Source organism: Castanea sativa, chromosome 6, assembly GCF_040712315.1.
Source record: "Castanea sativa cultivar Marrone di Chiusa Pesio chromosome 6, ASM4071231v1".
Taxonomy (NCBI): Eukaryota; Viridiplantae; Streptophyta; class Magnoliopsida; order Fagales; family Fagaceae; genus Castanea; species Castanea sativa.
The window spans coordinates 16,225,376-16,232,007 of NC_134018.1; the positions used below are offsets into that span (position 1 = coordinate 16,225,376).

At 34.9% G+C, this 6,632-nt stretch overlaps 1 pseudogene; it reads right to left on the reverse strand.

Annotated features, from left to right (window-relative positions):
* Window positions 1–672: 672 nt before the first annotated feature.
* LOC142639537 (F-box/kelch-repeat protein At3g06240-like) lies at window positions 673–6,632 on the reverse strand (annotated as a pseudogene).

The window sequence follows — 6,632 nt, forward strand, 5'->3', positions numbered from 1 at the left end:
TCTTACTCTAAATAGATAGATAAAAAACATTATATAAACTATTAATTAGCAACACATTCATTAAAACTGTGATCTAACATTTCAAAATGACAAGAATAATACAAAAATAACTATTAGCAGAGTTATTTATCCTATTTATGTTGTTTTGGCGGAAAAAGATAAAGACAAGATAGAAGATATTGATAATTTGTTTTATAATTTATCTTAATTGCTTAAATGATAAGAAAAAAGGGTTAAAATTGTCAATTTATAAAAAATATAATTTCTTTTAAGCTTGGGAATCTGGATTCCCACCTGTTTTAAAGGAAATCCACATTCCTACTAAGAGGGGTTTAAGGATTCTCCTGACATCTGATTTCCTAGCGTAATTTGCAAACAAACATAGAAATCTTTAAATATTTCTAGAAATTCTAAAACATTATCCCATACCAAACGCCACTTTAATATTTCACCTTTAACCAAAAGGGGAATAATATATCAAACACAAGACATTGAAATTATTATTGTACTTATTATTAGCTTCAACTACTGCTTTCTTTTTCAACATACTTTAATATGATGGTATATTTACTACTATGCAATAAGTATCACCGCAATCACAAGGGGAAAAAAATGCAAAATGGCAACGCAAAAATGCTCGAGTTTTATTCAATTTCAATCCGTAAACTCACAATCAGAAACACAAGCAAAACAACTCAAATTTACTGTTCTTTTCGGTGAAGACTGGCAAGCTCAAAAGGCTTTCCACATATACATCCGCATAAAACATATCCGGAATGCCATTGACCTCAAAACTCTTGCACGTACCATTCTTGGGATCACATAGAACCAGCTCCTTCTTATCCTTTGCAATCAAAATCATGGAATTTTTCCACAAACACAACGGCTTCACCACAAGACACGGTTCTTCGACCAAAATCCTAGTCCACGAATCTCCAACACCGTACTCCATCATAACCCAGAAATGTCCACGCCTTAAACCATCCTCACGATGCATCAAACAAAGCCTCCCGTTCAAAACTCCCGTGCTAAACCCGACACGGCGGTTTCAGGTACCGGCATGTTACTAAACTTATCGGTATCTAAATCAAAAGCGGCAATGACGCACTTACCTCCATAACCGCGAACTTTGAAGACCCAATGGAGAGCGCAATTGAGAAGCGTCCCAGGAGGGAGTGGGTCTTTCTCACTCTCAATTAGGTTCTCGTAAAAAAAGCCAGTCGATGTTTCCCAATGGCCGAGTCTCAGTGAAAACACAGCCATGGCAGGTGAGGGCGCGGCCTTGACCAGCTTGTAATCGTCGATGGAGGCCGCATAGCCAAACCCATAAGCAATGGCAGCACACGGGCCTCCATATCCGATCAAAGCATAGGGCAACCGGGTGGACTCGTGGGTCGCTGGGTTGAAAATGAAGAAGATGTCAGGTTGAGGCATAATGCAAACGAGGCCATTGCAAGACCCAATAATCTGAATCCCATGAGGATTACGGTTTTGGGTTTGCTCTTTAGGGTAGTCGATTTCGACCGCAGCGACGACCTCGTTTTCATGGTCAATGGAGTAGAGGGAATTAGCAGAGGATAGGATGAGTCGGTTGAATTGGGCACGGTGGAGGTGAGCTTTGACGAATTCAGAATCAGAAATTCGAGAGCCCCATGACTTGGAGACGCACCTGAATCGGCAGAGACTTTTTCCGGGAAGTCGGGGCAGTATATCTGCAATTAGTTCCGGCGGCAGGTTCTACATTAGATTAGATAGAATTGAAATTTGTAACTGTGCATTAAGAAATTAAAGACTTCAAAATTTGCGGGTTAGTCGTGTTATTGCAGCCCACGCATCATCGCATTGTAGCCAAGATTGCATCCCCATATTCAAATTATATTAATAGTCATCTATTTGCTAGAATGATGGGGTTAGATTAAAATTTCAATTCAAGTAAGTGTAACGCTACACTCATAAAATATTTTACAATATTTTTATAAATTATTATTATGGTCAACTTATTACTAGTTTTCATTTGATCCATCACAAACATAATTTTTTTCATTTATCCATAACTACTCACCACATCAATAGTTTATAAATTAAAAAAAAAAAAAATCTGTATCTCCAGCATTTTCCAATTCTTATTAACTATTGTTACATTTATGGGATTAGATGGCTTCTCTCCATATCTCAGCAAAAAAAAAAGATGGTTTTTTTTTTCCCTTCAATACTCTCAACTCATACTTACTAGCGTCTTCAATAGGGTTGAATGTACAACTATGGCTCATTTGGATTCCTTTTTCCCGCAGGCTCGAACCTTGCAAATAAGATATCACTATGGTTACACCCAAGTAGAAGAGGCCAACTTAAATCGTCTCCTACCCATTTTTGTTCATTAAAAACAAAGATGGCTTCTTTCCTTGTACTTTATAATTCTATAATGATCCTCTCTCAGTCCTTGAATCTTGTCAACGGGTTCACCAACACAACTTCTGGTGTTGCTTTGATTGGTATTCCTAACAAGAAGAATAAATCAAATAGAAAACATAAGCTAGATTATTAAATTTGGTGTGATGTTAATGGGTGACCCTAAGTCAATTGTTAATAAACCATATTAGATAAGTTTTGAAACCATTTTTATGGGAAATATAAAAGGCTACAACAAAATGAAGGGAAATTATTGTGTATTCCCGGAGTACCATAAATGCGTACTCCCTCCTCTCACATAAATAGTAGGTCCTACTAATTAAATTCATGATGGGACCCACCATTTATGTGATATGAAGAGTACGCATTAATGGTACTCCGGGAGTACCTAATAATTTTCCCAAAATGAATTACTTTATCATTTTCCCATAAATTTTTTCTAAAAAAAGTTTCTAAATCAATGTTAACATTCGTTAACATTTCCCTTAAATTTTTAAGGTAATTGTTGTTGGTGAACATGTAGGCATGTTTTAATAGTGCTTACATGTGTTTCGAAAAATGTCATTTCACCTACCTAAGGTGACCCCTGTTAGATAGTTGTAACCCACCTCACCCTTTTTCCATTAGAAAAACACAATTTAAGACTAAAAAACTAGACGTGGCAAAACGGACGAGTTGGGTCAAAAACAGGTTAAGGTAAATAAAAAATGTCATTTTAAGCGGGTTAGAAACAAGTTATGTCAATCGGGTTACGAGTCAGGTCGACCTGTATTTTTCACATAAATTAATTATTAAAGAAAAAACATATATTTGCCACTTGGTAAGTTATGTAACAAATTACTTGGTGTGAAATGCATTATTTTAAATTCACTACTCATATAAAAAAAGAGCTTAACTCAATAAATTGATACTTGTTCAATAATTATAGTATTATATAAACCATAACATTGCTAACCAAAATAAAATAGCACAAACACAAAGAAGTTTGAAAATATAATTAAAACAAACACACAAGTTTCACTTCTGCACAATAACAACATCTCAATACCAAAAAAAAAATTACAAATGCCCTATTGGATAGCTAATTCGATAAAGAAAAAAAAAACATATAAGAAATTTACAATCTTGAAAACTAATTTCATAATCTAATATCTTAAAAAATAATCTAATAGTTGCGTTTAATTTGGGAATAGATAATGGTTGGCACTTTGTTTCAATTTGGGAATATATAATTGTTTACTTATTTATATATAATCTCTTATATGAAATATCATGTCATTATTAAGCAATACACTCCAAAAAATACCATCTTTTATTTTGAAAAGTGATGTACAAAAATATATACAATAAAGTACCCTCATATTTACATCTTTAACCTCATTTTCTATGTTAATTTGTGATTGATTATAATCTATCTTTGTTTTATAGGTTATAAAGGTTTTACATGCTAGTGGGCTTTATTTGAAACCGAATGATAGATTCTAATTCAAGTGGACTAAACCGAAATCAGACTTGAAAGCCTACAAGATGTGAATAAAGCCTAATCAGAAGTGGCAGACAGAAAAGAAAGAAGTTATTCACGTGGCCATGTTGGAGCAATTTACAATAAAGTTGAATGCTCGGGCTAGGCCAATTGACTCGAGCCTACTTAGATTCGGCCGTGTTAATTAAAAGAAGAATAAAGCAAAGAAAGGTGTGAGGCATAAAGAATTAATACAAGAAGCTACTAAGTACTTAACTTGGATCATTTGAGATGGCTAGTTATACAATTGGGCCACGGGTTTTCCTTCAAGCTTTAGACAGCGTTCATGTAGATATAAAAAAGAGTCAGCAAAACATAAGAGGACTACGAGGGACGGAACGCGAAACATAAATAACGAAATTTAAGTACAGTACCTTAGGTATTATTTTTTAAGTTCCCTCTTAAGATTCAGTCATGTAAATATTTAATTAAAAAATACACTTTCATCTCATGAAAAAAAAATCCACATGGTAGGATCTTAAAAGGAGAACCTAAGGAACAACACATAAGTACTGTATTTAAGTCTTGCCCAAACATAAAATAGGAGCAAGAGGGCAGTGCCGCATATGACTTCCTCTGTGGCTTTTCTCTAGCACTGTGACTTCTCTCTTTCATTCTAGTTTTGTTTTATTTGTCTAGTTTAATTCTTTGTATTATATTCTTGTGTTTTATTTTAATTATTATAAGTAGCTAAATGTATAATTAAGGTTAAGGATGAAACCTTGTTAAGGATTATCAGTATTATTTATGTGATATAAGTTTTCTCACAGTAGTTGTTCTTTAATGATTTAAATTTTTGTTTCTCATCATTGACTAGGATATGATTCTTAATATGAGTTCAATAATGTTTTTCTCATGATTTTGGATTTATCTTAATTAATTGAATGCTTAGTTTATAATTTTTTGATTTCAAAATTAGATATCTCTTGTGATTTGTTTATCAACGGATACAATTGATGATTTGATTTTATACCTAGGAAGTAAAGAAGCGCATGCTTTAGATTTTTTAAGTAGGGTTTTTAATGAGAATATTTTCCATGATAGCAAGATTGATTTCTAGATTATCATGCAATGGGTTGGGAAAAATTAATAATCATACATATATGCTAATATGAATTAACAAGACGGATTTCAAAACCTTAATTCTTTTCTCTAGATTTTTTATATCTTTTTACTGCTTTATACCACATCTTTGCTTTGGTTAATTATTTGCTTAGTTTTTTTAATTTCAAAACTACTAATTTTTATTGAACTAGATTATGATTAGTTTGGTTAAGGTTTAATTAAATTTCCTACGTTCATACAAATCTCAGTGGGTTCAACCTCGTTCTTGTCAAACTATACTTTGGTATGGTTCGTGCACTTGCGAGTACTTTTAAAATTTCACAACAAAAAGCTATTCAGTTTGGCTATGGATTGTTAAAAAATAGGCCTTGGATCCTGTGTTTGTGTTTATCAATAGAGATAACTCTAACTATTGAAATTATAAATTTTTGTGGTGGGCCTTTTTCGCAACTACAGGCTAGGCTGCCTCTTGCCACGCTATGGCCTAATGGTTCTAGGTAGAAGAGTCAGGACCGGCTTGACTACAACATACCAAAAGCCAACTTGTGCACAAACTAGAGCCCCTTTACTGAAACCTTGGTCACATGCCCATGGCAGAGGAAACTGTTATAAAAAAGTTATGGCAGGCAAGTGTAGTATAGCAACTACAAAAGGAATATGTTTACTATTAGCTAAAAAACAGAAAATACTAAGTGATGAGCTTAATACAGGAAGAAACAATGCAGTAATATAAATGCAACATAAATTAGATGATAACAATAAAGAAAGGAGAGCACACCAATGCTTAATCAATAAAATAAAAGGAAGAATGGTCAGTCTGTCATGCTTGATTTCCCTACAGAATTAAGTCTAGGAAGGGAACCACTCTTCAATGTGGGCAATCTCACAAGAGGATCCTGCCACGAAAATTACCCACTTTGAGAGAATGGGCCTAAATGGCTTATCCTCAAATCTCTTAAACCTTACTAGAAGGTAAGCTTTTAGAATGAGAGAAAGAATAACTTATTGGTGTATGCCCACTATCACACTCTTGTTTTGCTCTCTGTTTTTCTCTCTAATTCCTTTCTTTTTCTTTCTAAATTTCTTTCACTCCCTTTCTTACTTTCTTTTCTCTCCGTTCTCTCTTGCTCTGTGGTTATGTTGTTGTTCCTCTACTATGCATGGCTGAGGCCCCTTTTATACTATCTGCCGTGACTAGATTTTTACTATTTTACCCCTTAACCGCTTTTTTCTTGGTGTGGGTGTCCTTCCCAGACCACCCACTGGTTTGTCAGCTACCCAGCCATCACCACTTACTTGTGCTGGCCGTGCCACAGCCCATTCCAGACAGAGAGTCTTATTTTGTTTGTTTGCTCAACGTGGCATTCTTATTCGGATAAGGGTAGGCATTCTCTCTCACTATCGCTCATGGCATGCACCAAGTGATTCCAACTCATATTTCCCTCTTTTGGGTGGTATGTCATCCTAGTAGGACATTTCCCCCAAAATAGTTTGAGCGGGAACCCCAAAATAGGCTTTCCCCTTCTTTCCACCGCCAGACCATACCCTTTCTTACCTCTAAACTATGATCCACCACTCTTGTATTGGCTGGGTACAAGTTGGCGGTGCCTAAATCTTGTGCATGCTCCACTTCCAT